This window comes from Pelobates fuscus, chromosome 3 (assembly GCF_036172605.1).
Source record: "Pelobates fuscus isolate aPelFus1 chromosome 3, aPelFus1.pri, whole genome shotgun sequence".
NCBI lineage: Eukaryota > Metazoa > Chordata > Amphibia > Anura > Pelobatidae > Pelobates > Pelobates fuscus.
In genome coordinates, this window is record NC_086319.1 from 35,025,122 (window position 1) to 35,044,361 (window position 19,240).

Here is a 19,240-nt window from a genome sequence, read left to right on the forward strand (position 1 = left end):
GTAGGTAAGAAACATCTACTGCACCACCCTGATCTATTATTTTTGTTACCCAATCAAAAAATTAATAAGATTAGTTTGGAATGATCTCCCTGAAGTAAACTCATGTGTTTCAGTTAAATAAAAAATTCCACCGAGCAATCAATCGGCCTAAATTCAGCTGAATAGCTGTTTAGTCCTAAACAAATCTCCAAGTCTAGCAAATAAATTCCTAAATGTAGACATAAAATTAAACTACAAGACTAGTATACTAAAATACCAAACTTTATTGATTAAGGCTCTGAGAATTTTTCAAGTTCACTAAAATTTGTGTCTGTGTTGTGACACTCGATCTTTAGTAATAATCCTCCTTTACTGATGAAACCTCAATGTTTTTTTTAAGTTTCAACATGTGAGTGTCCTTAACATATGTATTAACAGACAAATCAAAAATTGGTAAAGTAACACCTTCATGATTCAGACTGCCTTGAATTTTGATGCTAATCACTTACAAACTAATTTTCTGCATTCATTTATGGTTTTCTCTAAACCTTTCAAACATTTTCAAAAACAACAGATTTTATATATATATATATATACGTCCCAGGTCCCAGCACTCAATGCTCCCGGTCTTTTAATGCTCCGGTGCTGTCTCCAACCAAATTGTATACGATACCAGTAGAGAGCACTCAGGAGTCTTTCAAGGTAAATATCATCTGTTGCTTTATTGAGCAATTACAAATTCACACAACGTTCCAGTCGACGTTTCAGTCTGTAAAATACTTTTTTCAAATCTTTTACAGACTGAAACGTTGACTGGAACGTTGTGTGAATTTGTAATTGCTCAATAAAACAACAGATGAAATTTACCTTGAAAGACTCCTGAGTGCTCTCTACTGGTATCGTATACAATTTGGTTGGAGACAGCACCGGAGCATTAAAAGACCGGGAGCATTGAGTGCTGGGACCTGGGACATATATATATATATTTCTTTCTTTTTTTTTTACATTTTTTTTACTTTTATCATCAATCTTTAGTGACACCTACGTCTATTTTTATTTCTATTTTAATTTCACATATGTTATCACACATTTAAATTGCAAATGTGAAAATGGGAAAGTAAAATGTGATTGGTACGTTTAAAAAAAACTATTGGATTAAAATGGCAAACAACTTTATTCACTACATTTTGAATGATATGAAGAATACTTCTACGTTCAACATTATTTATTAATACTTAAAAGAAATTATTATACAGGTAAAAAAACTAAACAAATTACTTATGATATACAACATGCACGCATTATCTTAACAAGAGCGAAATTAATAACATTTTGTTCATTGAGACAATATACACATAAACCTCTTCACTCTTCACTTCATTTTTAATTTGGAAAAAAAATACATCTTTTTATTTTAAACATTAGATGCAAACTATGGCACAAGTGTAGAGTAACATAGTAATTTAGAGTTTTGATCATTGTTTAGGGACACTAACAAACAAAAATATGTAAATTTACACTATTTTTATTTTTCATTTATTAATTAACAGAAACATTGGTGCTGATAGAACATTTTAGTGAGTAAACAGGGTCTGAAATACTAGCAGAGAAGTATAATTTATTTCATATACAGAATATATAACAAATTAGATCAGTAAAAATCATTGGTAATCAATACTAATGTAGCCATTAGACTTTGGCATTCATTTTTGTAAGAATCACAATTCTGGCGAAAACTGGCTCATTTCTTGAGTCACCCTGTAGCGGCCCCTTTGGCATTGAGTAAATAATGAGAGGACTACTTTTATTCTTTTGCGTCAAAGGTGTGTAGGAGGGTTGGACACTGCCAACATTAATCTCTTTAACACCTTGATCGCCGTGAACCATAAGCACTGTGAAAATTGTAAAATGACATATAATACATTTGTTAACAGAGATCACCAAAAGGGGATTGCAACAGAATTACACATGTGGAGTTACAAGGTGGAGTTCAGTTGTCTGAACACATTTCTAAATTACATTAAACATCTAATGAAACATGACTATATGTAGAAGGATTTGGATTACAATACTTACTATACAAGCATTTGGATTATCTACAGCATATCTTTTAACTAACAGCATGGACACAATTTATGCCTAAGAACATATATACATTTATAGATAATGCATTTTTACTACGTACCTCGCACCCCTCCGCTTGCCAATGGGTGCAACTCAGTAACAATCGCCTTCCCATGAGGTGCTGCTGGCTTGCTTTGCATCAGAATGCAGAGTCACAAGGATCATTTTGTCCCCGAAACTAGAGGAAGGAGGGGTCTGATGATCAAACATTCCCCAGGGAAACACAAAGGTTCCGCCTGTGGAAGTCAGTGTTGAACAAGGATTTAAAGTAATAAGCGGACAGTTACACTCCCAAATAACAAATCACCAAATGGCACAATGGAAGAATGAACTAATCATGTGATAGACTGAATTCTTCCATGCACAATTTGTTCATTAGCGCAGTATTATAACTTCATTAAATTGAATTGGGATTACCATATTTAAGGGTATTACTGTCAAATTAGGGACCTTTTGTGTTATTAGATAGCTCCCTAATTTGGTACCCATTAATATGGCAATCTCATATAAGGTACAATCAGTTAAACACATAAATAAAACCCACTCCTGTAGCTGTATTGAAAGTACATTTTACACCATTTTTCTGTAATTGTGATTGCTGATCTGTATCTAATAAAATAACTGAGTTTATATTACCTTAATAATTTATTTTGTCAGTTTAAAATGTGTCTCTCCATGTCTTTGTTCTTTTGTATGTAATGCAATGTTTCTAACACACGGTAATTTCTGACATTTTGTCTTCATATAGTTTTGTACTCACAAGGAGCTGTAGAGAAATAGGACTCAGTGAACATGTAACCTTTGTCTTTAATGACATCTTGATATTCCATACCCAATGCTAATGCACCCCTCCCCCAAAAAGAGAACAAAGTGGGGTCCAAAGTGATTTTTTTTTTTTAATTGGACATTGCAGGTATAAAATGTCTATAAATAATAAAAGAGAGACAAAGCCAAAGCCTGACGCATTTTTCAGCACACAATCATTCATTTGGAAAGCCAAAGACAAAGAGACATAGGTGAATGCTGAACAAGCATCGCTATGGCTTTCTCTCTCTTTTTTTTATTTTTAATGGGCGTTGACTGATGTTTTTTCTCATTTAGTTTTGGAGGTAAATAGTAATGTGGGAGACTTAGATAGACATAACTGAGGATTGATTCAGTGATGTGCAGAACCCCTTGTTAGATGTCTCCTAAGTATCTTGGGTGTGTGTTAATTGATTAAATATATGCATATCTCTCCCCTAGCCCTCATATGCATCTCTCCCCCAGGCCCCACAGGTGTCTCTGTCCCCTAGCCCCCGTTATGTGTGTCCCTCTCCACTAGCTCCTTCCGTGTCTCTCTTCCCATTACCTCCCTCCCCTCCTGTACCTGTGCTTGGCTGCCATGGTACCCGTCTGACAGGAAGTGCTCTCTCCCTGGTGCATGCCACTGGTTTTGGTTAAGAGTAGGGTTAAGTTTAGTACACAATGGTTGTTTAGTATTTAAGAGGTTTTAAAGTTAGGAATAAGGTAAAAAAAAATTTCAGGGTTAGGCTTTGAGTGACTAAATTTGAGACTAAGGAAAGAGCTTGTTTAGGTTTTGGGAGAGGTTCAATTTGGGATAAGCTAAAAGGGGTGTTTATGGCATGTGGAATTTGAAAGGTTATTTTCAAAGTACTCTCTCTCTTATGTCTTCTGTTGTCCTGTCGGCCTGATTTATAACAGAGATGAAGAAGCTGTTACACAATGTTCAGCGTTGTATCTGCTCCTCCGGCAAGCACTTCCTGTGTGAAAGGTTATTAGTGGGCAGATGGGAAGTGATACATTCCACTTCGTATCCCGCCTTACACCAAGACACTGGAGCAGTGGGACATTGCGTTTTACATGTTCCAAACGTTTTTTTTCTAAAGGTGCTAGCTCTAGATTAGAACCTGGGGGAGAGATGACCAACAAATGGGTCAAATAACTGTTACTGCAGTTTTGCTATTAAATATTGGGTTACCCTAGTAACTGATGCACAAATGCACAATTTGCTTGACTCAATTCAATTGCCTAGAGTCAGTTCCATATAGAATCATTTAGTTTCTCCAAAGGATTAACTACTCCCCCAACTGGCTTCTTTATTCCAACAGAGTTTTGCAATAGGCTTTACCACCAGAGACGATAGTTGCCTATATAGCCTCCCTAAGTCAGGGAAACCATCACCGCAATGCCAGAGCTTCCAAACAATCTTGCTGTTAAACACAGATTCCAAGTTGTACTCTAACGTTATTGTTAACCATCTTGTTAATATTCTGCCTTCCAATGTAAATTATGACCATACTTGGTTTATTAAAATAAGACATAGAAAAGACAATACTTGCAAACTGCTAAAATTGATTAATGCTCTAAATTCTTATGATTTGCCAGGACTTCTAGTTGCCCTCATTGCTGAAAAAGCACTTAATAGGTTTAAGTGGCTGTAACGGATCACCTGGCACCCCGACTTGGTACCTCCGTTAATGGATGCTCCTAGTGCTTCCTGAGGACTCCAAGCACTCTGGCAGACACCACAATCACCGAACCGATGCAGCATATGAACCTTCTCAAGCATATGAATGCTGTAGACCATTGAATAGGAACCATACGAATAGGCTTGTACTCCTAGCAGTCAACTGGAACAGCATGCAATAAATCCTTCCCCCCAATAATGAGACGACACATCACTTTGAGGGTAAAACAGGAACTCTGGACTGTCTCATCCAGCCTGGCTTTTATTACAATAATACACATACAGGCCACACCCAGGGGGAGGCATAAAATAACCAATCACATACATGGTTCAGCCCACACATCCCCTCCCCTCAGATAACATTAAACCCAATTATCCGGTACACTTTTCCAGCCAAGTTCTGGATGTACCCCAAAAACAGGAGGTACACCTTTAAAAAAAGCATCGCTGGATAGCCCTTATTCAGAGGGACAACATATTCAAAATTCAAGTCATTCGAATGAACGGTTCGTGAGATATGGGGTTCCAAAGATTTGACCGACCGCATGGGTAAAGTATCCGAAAACAGTTCCATGCATTTTGGCCCTGCGGTCGGTCACAAACAAGGGAATGAAAACAGGCGCATTGCCTGTGTTATAGAGCCTGGAGAGGGTTTGAATGAATTCCCTTGTTTGTGGGGTTCTTTCTACCGAACGGCGGGTCATTCGGTAGTTTCTATACGAATTTCTGGAAGTATGGAGGTCTCAGCAGTGTTTGCCTAGTCAAGTGTCCGATTTTAGTTCCAGACACTCGACGGCAAAACACCGCTGTTCGGTAGTTTAATATGGCCGCCGCCACGTGTTTGTTTCCCGAATGGCGGCCACCCAGAGGACAAAGAATACATTACACTGATTGCCAATTACCCGTTTGCAACATTGTTGCAAACTGTAATTGGAGGCACACTTATTCCTGGGTGGTCTGGTTGTTCGGTAGTTTCACTCAATATAATGAATGGAGTGATTCTACCGAACAATCAGATGAATGCTGCATACATATCCCAGGTTAAACTTAACACACAAATACACATATAATATTACAGGCAGTACACTAGAATATGTAGCACAGTCTTAAAGGGACAGTAGTCCCAAAAGTCCCAATATGTCCATAGATGCTGTTAAAAGGGCCAGTAGCAGCAATATACAGTACAATATGCCCCAAATAACCCAGGGGCCATAGTCAGTAGGTAGGAGGCTAGCAAACAGGCTTCTCCAGGGCCCAGTGGCGAGGTTGGTTTCACCACATTTCTCCCCTTTTCCAAACATACTAACAGGGTACCTGACCTCTTGCCGGTCAGTGCCCTTGTTAGTCCAGCAGCCCACCCACAAAACAGAAACAGCAGTACAGTCCACCCACAATGAATGGTTACTACACCTGAGTAATGGAAAAACTTGTCCAGGTCCAGGTGCCTCACCCCGGCTGTGTGGGGGACTGGTAGGCTGTTTTGGTGGGTTGCTGAGTGGGCAGAGACCAGCGGTACTCTGCCCTGGTGCCAGCACTACTACAGGAGTAACAATAAATAAACAAAACTGAAAGACAAAAGTAATGGCTATCAGAAAGTAAGAGGGAACAAGACAGAGTAATACGTGGAAGCTCAAAAACTGGAGTGAGTGGGGTTTCACCAAATCCCAAGGATTAACGTAGAAAAGATACAATTTATCCAGGAGCTTTTACAATAAACAGAAGAGAATGCCTTATAGTTACACAATAAAATTCTAATTTCTAAAAATGAGGAAATTCTTAAAATGCAAATGTGTGTACTCAGGCAGACAAAGTTATACTCAGTATAAACTCACAGCATTATGTTTCATAGCAGCAAATAGTCCAAGTATAAATATATAAGTCCCAAATTGGATGAATAATATATACCAGTCTTTTAGAGTGTGTATCATAAACCACCTTTGATCTGCTGGATGAAATAGCAAGATCAACTGGGGTATTTATGAATTTATATACTTTCAATACAAGAAAGATCGAGTGCAAAAGTAGAAAATTAGTGATAATTCAAAAAAATAGATCCAAAATGTCAGTAAATAAACCAAAACATAAAAATGGAAATGGAAATAAAATAAGGGCTAATTAGTATTGCTGACTAACAGCCAAAATGCTTAGTCTCTCACCGAAAAAAATCTGGGCTGACAGCCTGAAAGTGATAATTGTGGCTGTAGCAATCAAAGATAAAAAATATATTGTGTTAAAGTCGTGACAGGATCCGTGTATAATCCGTGTAATGCCAATAAAAGATAAAAACTTGTAGGTGAAAAATAGAGTGTTATTTTATTTTATTAAAAAAGGTAAATCATCTAAATATAGGTGAATAAAATATTATAGAACTGATCCAAAAAAGAAGAAAGCAAAATTGGCTAAATAACCTGACTGATGATACTGGATGGCTGTGGATGATATTCGTCTTCTACCAAGTGGGTGTTGCAGCAACCGGTGAGGACGGCGTCCGCAGTCTTGGTTAGTCCACCTCCGACCTCACATCGATAGGTGAGCCATCTCGGTGATGTTAGGCAGAAACAGTAGATAGCCAACAGATGCTTTCTCCAAACAGGCCTTAGTTCTCAAACCTTTCCAATGTGGATTGGAAAGGTTTGAGAACTAAGGCCTGTTTAGAGAAAGCATCTGTTGGCTATCTACTGTTTCTGCCTAACATCACCGAGATGGCTCACCTATCGATGTGAGGTCGGAGGTGGACTAACCAAGACTGCGGACGCCGTCCTCACCGGTTGCTGCAACACCCACTTGGTAGAAGACGAATATCATCCACAGCCATCCAGTATCATCAGTCAGGTTATTTAGCCAATTTTGCTTTCTTCTTTTTTGGATCAGTTCTATAATATTTTATTCACCTATATTTAGATGATTTACCTTTTTTAATAAAATAAAATAACACTCTATTTTTCACCTACAAGTTTTTATCTTTTATTGGCATTACACGGATTATACACGGATCCTGTCACGACTTTAACACAATATATTTTTTATCTTTGATTGCTACAGCCACAATTATCACTTTCAGGCTGTCAGCCCAGATTTTTTTCGGTGAGAGACTAAGCATTTTGGCTGTTAGTCAGCAATACTAATTAGCCCTTATTTTATTTCCATTTCCATTTTTATGTTTTGGTTTATTTACTGACATTTTGGATCTATTTTTTTGAATTATCACTACTACAGGAGTAGTCTGGTTGGAGCCTGGTTGCTGGAGACCGACTGTCTCCCCTTTAGCTGCGCAGCTCTGCTGCTGGAGACCGACTGTCTCCCCTTGAGTTACACCACTCTGCTGCTGGAGACCGACTGTCTCCCCTTTAGTTACACAGCTCTGCTGCTGGAGACAGACTGTCTCCCCTTTGGCTAAACAGCCCTGTTGTGGGGGGGCAGGACCGACCGTCCCTACCCCCTGTGCTGGAAGTGCAGAGACCACGGTCCCATCTGCACAGGTGTGGGGCTTACAGTCTCCCCCTGGTACATTAAGCTGCTCCTGGGGAGAGGTGGTAACCAGCTCCTCTCCCATTGGAACACTCTGCCCATTGATGATCCGCCGCTGGGGAGAGGTGGTAACAATCTCCTCTCCCATTAGAACACTCTGCCCATTGATGATCTGCCGCTGGGGAGAGGAGGTAACAATCTCCTCTCCCATGCCTACTTTCAGTCTTTGTGGAGGGAGACCGACTGTCTCTCCTCCCAATTCAGTGTCCTGCTGCTGGGGAATAGAGACTGGGCTCTCTATTACCAAAAAATCACGCTGCTGCTGGGGGGTAGGACCAACTACCTCTGCCCCCTGTAACTCAGCCTTCCGCTGGGGAGGGAGGACGCTGCTCTCCTCTCCCTGCACTTCACACTGCCTTCCCGGCATATCACTCTGCTGCTGGGGGGTAGGACAAACTACCTCTGCCTCCTGTAACTCAGCCTGCCGCTGGGGAGTGGAGACTGGGCTCCCAATTCCCTGCAATTCACACTGCCGCTGGGGAATGGAGACTGGGCTCCCAATTCCCAACAAATCACACTGCCGCTGGGGAGGGAGGACGGCCCCTTCAGCTCCCTGTAACTTGGGCGCAGAGACCACAGTCCCATCTGCGCTGGTGTGGGGCTTACTGTCTCCCCTTGGTGCGCTAAGCTGCCGCTGGGGAGAGGGGGTAACAAACTCCTCTCCCTTACACACTTTCAGCAGCTGGGGAGCAGGGCTGACCCTCTGTACTCCCTGTAGGCAGGGAGCAGAGACCACGGTCCCATCTGCGCTGGTGAGGGGTTTACTGTCTCCCCTTGGTGGGTTAGGTTGTCGGTGGGGAGAGGGGGTAACAAACTCCTCTCCCTTACACACCTTCAGCCGCTGGGGAGAGGGGATAACAGGTTCCTCTCCCTGAACCGTAGACTGCCGCTGGGGAGGAAGGACGACCCCTTCAGCTCTTTTTTTGTCTAAATCTGCTAGGCGCTGCAGGAAATCTGCCGTTGATTCCCTTATGAACTGCACAATTTTCTCAGAGGGGTTGGGTCCAAAGAAAGCCAGCCGTATGGCAATCTCTCTGTCCAACCGCTCCTGAGTGTAGCCAGGCGCCATGCTTGCTCTGCTGCAGTTGCTTCTTTTGTGGATAGGGGCGCTGTACGGGTACTAGCGTTGTCCTCCCTTTGTAATCCAAACGACCTGTGTCTCCAAGCTGCTTTACCTCACACTAGGACGCCATCCCACCGCTTGCCACCAATGTAATGGATCACCTGGCACCCCGACTTGGTACCTCCGTTAATGGATGCTCCTAGTGCTTCCTGAGGACTCCAAGCACTCTGGCAGACACCACAATCACCGAACCGATGCAGCATATGAACCTTCTCAAGCGAATACGAATAGGCTTGTACTCCTAGCAGTCAACTGGAACAGCATGCAATAAATCCTTCCCCCCAATAATGAGACGACACATCACTTTGAGGGTAAAACAGGAACTCTGGACTGTCTCATCCAGCCTGGCTTTTATTACAATAATACACATACAGGCCACACCCAGGGGGAGGCATAAAATAACCAATCACATACATGGTTCAGCCCACACATCCCCTCCCCTCAGATAACATTAAACCCAATTATCCGGTACACTTTTCCAGCCAAGTTCTGGATGTACCCCAAAAACAGGGGGTACACCTTTAAATAGCCCTTATTCAGAGGGACAACATATTCAAAATTCAAGTCATTCGGATGAACGGTTCGTGAGATATGGGGTTCCAAAGATTTGACCGACCGCATGGGTAAAGTATCCGAAACCAGTTCCATGCATTTTGGCCCTGCGGTCGGTCACAAACAAGGGAATGAAAACAGGCGAATTGCCTGTGTTATAGAGCCTGGAGAGGGTTTGAATGAATTCCCTTGTTTGTGGGGTTCTTTCTACCGAACGGCGGGTCATTCGGTAGTTTCTATACGAATTTCTGGAAGTATGGAGGTCTCAGCAGTGTTTGCCTAGTCAAGTGTCCGATTTTAGTTCCAGACACTCGACGGCAAAACACCGCTGTTCGGTAGTTTAAGATGGCCGCCGCCACGTGTTTGTTTCCCGAATGGCGGCCACCCAGAGGACAAAGAATACATTACACTGATTGCCAATTACCCGTTTGCAACATTGTTGCAAACTGTAATTGGAGGCACACTTATTCCTGGGTGGTCTGGTTGTTCGGTAGTTTCACTCAATATAATGAATGGAGTGATTCTACCGAACAATCAGATGAATGCTGCATACATATCCCAGGTTAAACTTAACACACAAATACACATATAATATTACAGGCAGTACACTAGAATATGTAGCACAGTCTTAAAGGGACAGTAGTCCCAAAAGTCCCAATATGTCCATAGATGCTGTTAAAAGGGCCAGTAGCAGCAATATACAGTACAATATGCCCCAAATAACCCAGGGGCCATAGTCAGTAGGTAGGAGGCTAGCAAACAGGCTTCTCCAGGGCCCAGTGGCGAGGTTGGTTTCGCCACAGTGGCTTTTTAAAAAAATTGATATTAAAATTTGGATTTGCACAAGAACTCATATTAGGTAATGCACAGACACATAGGTCAATGTTACAAAACCCATACAAAACCCATACAAAACCCAAGTCTGTTTTATGGTTTATGTTGTATATAAATTAAAATGTTTAACCCCTTAAAGACCAAACTACTGGAATAAAAGGGAATCATGACATGTCACACATAATAAAAAAAAATAAAAATAAAAAGTCTATTTTAAATTCAAAACAATTCACTGCTTAGTGAATAAATCCCTGTTGTTCCCTTCTGAATAGCACTTATGAACAGCAGGGATTGCTTTCACCTTTGTTTAGTTGTATTACAAAATATTAGATTTTCTATAATGGTGTTGGCCAAGTGCTGCACTCCAGCTGCTGTTCCAGATGTCTCCAGTCTATTTTAAGGACACTTTCTAGCCTTACGCAGTGTTACCATCACTTTGTTTCCATGTATCTTTTACATTTTTTGTTTCGATTGATGCCTTATAGTGTTTTTTTTATTTTTGTGAGAAATTTATAAATGTGTAAGAACATTTCTTGCTATTGTTTACTAGATACTATGGCATCGTAATGCTATAAGTGGATAATATGTTGATGTTTGTAGTTGGCATACATTTACTTAAACTCTTGTAAATTATTGTATTGCTGTTATTTATCATATCATATCTTATAGAATACCTCTGCCACCAAAGGGGACACTTTTTTTTAAGATGTAAACCTGATGGTTTATCAAAGGGAGAAGCATTTTGGAATCATTTTAATTGAATTCCTTACTAATGGTAGCTATTTGTATAATTTAAACAAGCAATGAAGTACAAAACCAAAAATATCTATTGCAAAAGTTAATTTGCAAATGCATATATTTTAATATTTATGCCGCTACCCCTGAGTATATGTACTCATGTTGACCGTCTACATGTTTAGCTCATAAAGTCCTATTTACCTTCCCATCTACTGCAGTATTGCAGAGAAGCTAATTTATTTTCCAGAGCTCCATGACGCCCCTCTGCATCTTTTCAAAAATCAGAAAAATTGGTATTTTGTGTCATATTTTAAAATATTTATTTATAATGAGATATTTATTAACATATTTGAGGGCAAGATAGTGAAAGCGAAAAAAAAGGAGGACGAGTAAACAAATTTAAAAAAAAGTATTTTTGTATTTATGCTTTTAAATAAATCTTATTAAATGGTTCAAATATTCAATTTTTTAATAGTATCATAGAGTGTATTTGAAATAAGGGAATCATAACTTGCCGTCACATTTTGTATAAAATTGCAATTTTGAGTATAGATTGCTGTTCAGAGTTACATATACAAAATACATTCACAGTTTTATTTTCATTTATTGATTAGTTCTTCACAAAAATATTAAGAAAATAAAACATTTTGGACTCGATCTGGTATCCTTTAGCGTGCAATATTTTACAATAACAAACAAAAATATATTTTTTATCATATACAGTAAGTTTGACAAAACATAACTTCAGATGTTCAAATCCCTGAATGTGGATATTGGTTAGAGTCCTCTTGACTTTACTAACAATCAGTGGCGAAACTACCGCGGTCGCAGGGGTTGCAGCTGCTCACTTCAGGGGGCCTGGCCGCCCTGCGGACCCCTGCGACCATGTGTCCCGCCAGCTAAGTAATGCGGCCCCGGCCCATGCGGTGTAATATCAGGGGGCCAAGTCAGCACTTTAACAGCGCGACCGGGCCCCCTCTGATGATGTCAGAGGCTGGGAGGAAATGACTGCCCTGGTCACTTCCTCCCAGCAATCACTGGGAGGCGCGTGGGAGGAAGGAGAGGGAGTCAGAGTGGGAATTCTGACTCCCATCAGCCTGAGCCACCACTGGACCCCAGGGAAAGGTATGGATGTCTGTATGTGAGTGTATGTCTGTATTTGTGTCTGTATGTGAGTGTGTGTATGTCTGTATTTGTGTGTGTGTCTGTCTGTGTGTATGTATTTGTGTGTGTCTGTCTGTGTCTGTATGTCTGTATGTGTGTGTATGTGTGTGTGCCTGTCTGTATGTCTGTGTCTGTCTGTGTGTCTGTATGTGTGTGTGGTGTGTGTTTGTGTGTTTTTATGTCTGTCTGTGTCTGTATGTATGTGTCTCTGTATGTGTGTGTTTGTGTTTGAGTGTATGTGTGTGTGTTTGTATGTATGTGTGTATGTGTGTGTGTTCATCTCAGCCAAGGTGGCATGGCGGGAGCGGAGCCAGCCGTGAGTAGACCAATGCGGCGTTGGAAAAAGGTGAGTAAAACTACCTTTAACTCCTTTCACAGGGAGGCTGGGGCCTAAACTGTTATTTTAGAACTAGAGTGTCAGGAATACATGTTTTTATTTCTAACACTATAGTGTTCCTTGAAAATGTAGCCTTTATACTTTAATAAAATAAACACGTCCGCTATCTTTTAGTTTGAAGTGTGGTACATTGCCATTGGCAGTTTTTCCTAGAGAATGCTTGAAGTATGAATTTCTGATTATTAATATTAACTTGATTTCACGACTAACACTCAAGTGTAATAATTTATTTTCATATATTTTATGTGACTACACTTTCAACAAATGTCCATTCGATGTGCAGTGTATTTAACTACAAACTCGGTTTCAGGTTATGTTTCAATAATGTTGGTGAGATCCATTAATTATATGAAAATAGGGTTATGAAACCATCATCCCTCATGAAAAATGTTGACATTTTCAGACACATATAATTCCATAGTATTTTAAAATGACACCAGGCCATAATGTTTAGTCTGTAATGCAACACTGAAAATAAGCTTGTGCCCTTAAATCAACAAGTAGACACACATTAAAGGAGTATTTTGCGTGCCAAAGTCCCTTCATGTCAACAAGATGGTTATGGTTCCTAGAGTTAACCTTTCCTCCGTGCCTTATGTTCTTTAAGTGTTAAAACATTTTCAAACAGTTTAACATTGAAGTGAAGTTCTCCTCAGGATATTACTTCTGCTCGGTCAAATGTTTCCACATTTACTGAGCACTGCAGGAGAGAAATACAGACTGTTGTCTGTGGGACACCACTTACATGTTGAACTGATTGAAAATAATTTAACACTTGAAGGTAAGAATTTGAAAGTGGACTCTTGGAACCATAACCATGTAATTGACACATAGTAGGTTTGATCTACGGTGTGCCTATAGCTATTATATATTCAAATTATTCAAATGTTCTTGATTGAGATTTGTTTAAATTGCTATACAATGTAAAGGTAAAAAAATATGTTGCAAAAAATAAAAAAAATCCATAAGGCAAATGTTTTTGCACAAAATTCTGCTAAACTACTAGTAAGTGGCCATTGAAATCCTTATTCTTCAAAACAGATAAGTAGTGTAGAATGGAAGGATGATGTTGGGAAAAATGTCCCTCACACATTGACAACATATTAGTGACTAAAAGTGCACTATATTAATTGTGCAATTATATAAGAAATATTGGTTATATAATAAAGTTTAAAAAAGTTAAAGTATCAGATATTGTGGCTTGTGCTTAACCCCTTCACGATGTTAGTGTGCTCCATGCCATCCTGCACAGAGTGGGCTTTAACTCTAATATTTTAACTAGGAAGCCTATATGCTGATATTAGTATTAGTATTATGGGTATGGTTAGAATTAGGGGTAGGATTAGAGCTATGGTAGGAACAGGGTTAGTGATAAAGTACAGTTAAGGTTAGCTGTAGGGTTTGTGTATGGCTAATATTAAAATAGGGTTAAGGTTAATGATGGGTTAGAGTTAATGCTGTTTTAGGATTATGGATAGTATAGGGTTAAGGTTAGGGATTAGGCTAGGGCAGGTATACGGTTAGTTAGTGCAATCATAGGACTAGGAGTAAGGTTGGTGTAGCGTTCGGGAGGTTAGTATCGAGTTAGCATTAACTACCAAAAATGTATTTAAATCCTAGTCATAGGAGTGGTTAACAATCAAGACTGATACAATAATCTTTTTTTTGAGCTGTTTATATTTAGTTGCACAGGAAATATAAATATTATATGAAAAAAAAAATCCAATCTTTACCATTTTTGATATTTTTATTCACGCCTAATGTTATGTTAGGAATAAATATAGATATTTAAAGAAAGCCTGTTCTTTCCTTTAAAAAAACAATATTAATAATTACAGGGGCACTCCTCCAAGAGAAACCCTTAAATTTCAGTGAAACAAACACATATCACAAATTCTAGGCTTTGTTTCGGTTTAGAATTTAGACTATTGATTTCATCCTTAAGAGGTTAAAGGAATACTCCAGGCACCGCTGATCAACTGAGAGCATGCGCTGATGCAATCAGTAACAAAATGCTTCTGAAGTCATCTTGTTAATGGGGCACTACAGACAGACTGACACTCTCAACCTATCACCGGTGTCCATTCCAAGACTTCCTGTTTCAAGGCTCTGACTAGAGAGGATGTGTAGGGTGGGTAGAGCTGAACAAAGCCAGACAGAAAACTTTGGGGTTAAACCATTTGTGAAGGCAGGCTGGCGACAGTGACCTGGCACCATAATAACTTAATTCTGATTAAATTGTTATGGTGCCTAGAATAGACTATTCTATATACTATTTTACTATACTTTTCTATATAAATAAGAAGTTTTGTACTGATGCAAATCACACTAGGGACTGTCTGCCGGTTTGTTTACAAGAGGCATAACTCTTATACTATATAGAAATCAGCAGCAACCAATGATGCATCCATTGCATCCTGCAGGACTGACAAATAACCAATATTTCTTTGTTCTGGCAAAAATGGTTAAGGTTGGAAGTGTATTCTTTTTTTTTTTTTTAAAGAGTGTTTCTTGTGATAAACAACATTTTTCCCATTTGCTTTGTGACCTTTCTTCTTTACAAACAACTCTAACAAAAACTGATATTTTGCGAGCCATTGAAGCAAGGCAGGTTAACACTGCTATTTTACTGTATTTGCTGATATATGGTAGAGTACTAAGTGATTTTAGTTGATTTCGTTATTGAACACCAAATTTCACAGATTTTTTTTATTTTATTTAGTGTCTCCCATCACATGCTGCTGCAATGCTATTAAATAATTAAGCAGGAGCATTGGTGTCAAGAATGCTGTAGATCCGTAGAAAAAATAAAATCTATATCTGTTTCTGCATACATTACCTAACTGAAAGACCGCAATCTGCAGAAGGCTTAAAGGAGCAGCTTAAGTTTGAAAATATAAAATATATCAATACTTTTTGACATTACAAAACCAACATGATGATAAAAATATGTACTGTATATCTGTGTCAGATTGTTCAAATCTGATTTGTAATTATGTTGAACATAATATTAACCTTTCTAGAAAGTTCTAACAGGTCTCTGAGAATATGGTTAAAATAATTCAAATATTCTAAACCATTTGCCTTGGCTTGGACATTTCTTTCATTTCCATTGTAATTCCTTATTTTTTTATTTCACCCCCATAGCTTACATTTTGTCTCACTATATAATACATAGAGAATGGATACAGTAATTTTTTTCAGGTACACATCCTCCTATCTATATTCCTTTCAGGAGTTCACCCAATGTTTGTTTGCATATTTTTGCGACACTTACATTTACATATTGAGTCTGCCAATCCAGTAGTCACTCTTACATATATCTCTATATCATCTGTTTTGTACGTTATTTGATGCTTATTTCTGTATTTAAAGTATATAAGTACATGTGTAATGGCACTTTAATATGCTTGAACTGGGTGACTCAAAAACTGTGGTAGATCATGATATATAAGGTTTCTGTCTCGGACCCCTGTCTGGAAAATATAGCTATTTTAGCCCAACCACTGACCCTGTGGAATACATTTACATGAGGCTTTTCCTCCATATCTTCTGTTTTTAATTTTAAATATTATATGCACATAATTAGCTGCATGCAGCCTTTCATTACACTTTCGTTGTTGCACTGAATTACACCGGCCGGTTGTTTCCATGTTTCCTAGCAACCAACCGTATGCATTTTTTCGTCATCACTTCAATGGGGGTCACGTGTCCCACATCCGGGTTCGGGTACACGGTGAAAGTACACTTGGATTGGTAAGTCACTTTACACTTCACTGTATATATTGCGCTATGTTTGATGTCACTAGTTGATCATGAGAAAGACTCAGGTTGGGGTCAAAACGTCGATCAGAACTGTGAGTCCGTGTTTTTGCTTACATGCAATAAAAGGAGTAAAGATTTTTTCTATCAAAAACCCGTGAGTGCACCTCTTTCATTATTTCAATTGTTTATTTACACAGTTAGCACCAGTGTAATACATTTTTATTATCTTTTGAACAGAAAGGTGAGTTCCAAGTCTTTTGTACATATATTATATCTGACATGCAGTCTTCCTGTATGTGTAAATATATATATATATATGTATATATATATATATAAATATTTATTTATTTTTTACACATGCAGGAAGACTGCATGTCAGTTCAGGCCTATTGCCTTTCAGAGCGATCAAATGGCCCATGGGGGCCTAACTTGCAGAGGGGGACTGTCTGGGCTGTCAGACAGTCCCCCCAGAACAAGAGGAATGACAATCGCCGGCGGGGAATGGCGGCGATTGGGTAAGTAATTAGGAATGTCTTGGACGTACTAGGTATGTCCGAGGTCCTTAAGGACGATTTTTGTCGGACGTACCTAGTATGTCCACGGTCAGGAAGGGGTTAAAGCCTGTTCTCTCTTACTTATGTTATACCTCAATTGTCATTATTAACCTATGTAAGTAATCGTGCACTTCAAAAATAAATATATATATTTTTTTTAAAGATTGATCCTTTAAATATTTTAAAAAATATAAACATCTCTTTTTATGAACATTTTTAAGAGTTATCATGTACCTTACAACCTTCTCTTTATTTACTGCCTTTTTGTGTTATTAGTTATTTCAACTTGAGAGGTGTGAAAACATATTTCCTTAATGCCGAGAACTTGCACAAAATATATTTTGCTTTTGTAATGTTATGCTTTAACTCATGGATTTTTTTTCCCCCACAAAATGCACATTAATGATTAATTGATTAAAGATATGTTATCCATGCCACATGACAAACAGAGACCTGATCCTTTAAGACAGGGGTTCTCAACCTTGTCATCAAGGACCCCCTACCGGTCCAGGGTTTAGGGATTACCTGGGTGTGTCTAAGGGTTTTTTTTCTTTTTCTAAACACCTTAGACACGCCCAGGTAATCCCCAAATCCTGGACTGGTAGGAGGTCCTGAGGACTGGGTTGAGAACCCCTGCTTTAAGACATTTTCTTAATCTATCAGGCAATAGCCTGAGAGCCAATTGTCTTGCTGGCCACTAGAGTGGTGCTAAAAGGAAGCACAAAAAGGCATATAGCCCTGATTTTATATTAGGACATGACAACCTTCTTGTCTACAGAAATAATTATCTAGCCTATTGTACAGCCCTGTGTTGTTCTCATAATTTTACAATGCATCGTAATTAAAGGAGAGATAGTATCTAATAAGAGCTCAGATTGAATTCAGCTGAATTATAAAGATTTCATTTGGTAAATTAGCATGGTCTCTAGAAATATGCGCATGTGTACTCGGGAGAGGGGCTGGATAGTATGTACAATCTAGAATGTCTAGCTATGTTTACTCATAGCACATTTAGAGGGAAGAATGAAGGTAAGTATTGTCATAAATGACAGGACAGCCTCCCCAACATCAGAGATTGATATTAATTTGTGATTTTTCTGTGTACATCGTTTGGTAAATTTAATATTTAACTTAATTGAACTATAATTGAATATTATGCCTTTTTGGCATTAAAAATAAATGCAAGAAGAGGGCCAAGTTTTTTGTCTTGCATTTACTCTGGAAATAATACAGCAAACATGCAGCTGCCCGGAACAAATAGAATTTTCTATTGTATCATAAAAAACTTACTTCAGCATTGTATTGTGTATTCCTCTTTTATCACGTTGAAAGACTGATCAGTCTGCAAGAAGAATACGACCTTAGGAAACATCATGAAACATACACTGAATGTGTAATTTCTAAAAACAACAGACATGTCTGTGACTATGACTGTAAGGGTACTGTTAAACACAGTGTTTATAGATAAACATGACCTTTACCAAGCCATTACTAAGTAGATGAACAAGGCAAAGGAAATGTCTTGGAAGCATAGTAGAATTCAGATATTGATAAATAAACCCAGGGATTTTTTTTCCTGCAATCTAAAACATTAACATCTGCTTTGCTAGAGAAGTCAGGCATGGTTCCTTAAGTGTTAATTAATCTAAATTCATCATGGCTAATAAAACTCATATTTACATATAATGTTCTGCTGTGGTTCGGGCTTTACTACATACTAACTACAATGTTTTGGGAGTTCATCATATTTTCTAAAATCTGTTCTTAACTGTGAAGAGGGGAACCCAGTGTGACATGCTGCTACTGTTGCCCGTCTACATCACATGTTGATGTTTTTGTCTTTAAAGGTTCTCTCCTGCATTTAGCACTGTTGTAACGTGATTAGTTGGTTATCTTCTATATAACAGTTTGCACCAATCTGGCTGTTCTCACTGAGTCTGACCAGTCTTATTAACAAGGTACTTTGAACCTGAAAGCTGGTGCTCAATGGACTTTGTTATTGATTGTTTGTT